The following is a 756-nucleotide window of genomic DNA, read 5'->3' as shown; positions in this document are numbered from 1 at the left end:
GTCTTTTCTCCTTTTTTCTCATTTGATTGAATACTAGGAATTGTGCATTCTAAATCAGATGAGAAAAAGGTGGGAATTTTTAGAATTATTTAGTGTTATTTTGATGCTTAGGTGATTTCGAATAGCCCATATTCAAATGATTATTTTCCTGTGTATGCGGAGAATATCGAGGCCGGTGGTAATGCAACACCATCAGTTGCGATGCTATCCATGATTGCTTGGAGCTTGAAGATAACAATTGTGGGTGGTTCAATTCCAGAGAGATCAGGGGATTATTTGTATAATACTTGCTACTTGTTTGGCACTAATGGGAAGCTCAAGGGCAAGCATCAGAAGATACTTTTAATTTAGCTTAAAATGTTTCATTCTGATCTTATTGGATTTGTTAACCTTAATGGAATTCTTGTATGGAAGCTGGTTTGTAAATCTAATCCTCGGATTTTGCTTATTTATTTATTTTATTTAATACACTAGAAGTTCTAAAAGCTATTGGTTGGCTGCAGGTTGAAGGACATTTGTTAACTTGCACAGGTATACTTCCCTGCTTTTAGAGAGCTCCTAGTGATAATGATAAAGATGGGGAGTTAAATAGTTATGCAAGTAAATAGCGGGTATGTCATCTTGATAAGATGTCAGTTTATACTACTCATTACTCCATCGGACAATAGACAAATTGTTTTATTAGATGTTTGGACTATTATATTTTGTATTAGTTTATTATATTACATGCTTCAACTATTTTATTTTGTATTGGAT

The sequence above is a fragment of the Dioscorea cayenensis genome, chromosome 3, assembly GCF_009730915.1.
Source record: "Dioscorea cayenensis subsp. rotundata cultivar TDr96_F1 chromosome 3, TDr96_F1_v2_PseudoChromosome.rev07_lg8_w22 25.fasta, whole genome shotgun sequence".
Lineage (NCBI taxonomy): Eukaryota > Viridiplantae > Streptophyta > Magnoliopsida > Dioscoreales > Dioscoreaceae > Dioscorea > Dioscorea cayenensis.
The sequence above is the reverse complement of the archived record's forward strand: the minus strand, read 5'-3'. Positions refer to the sequence as shown.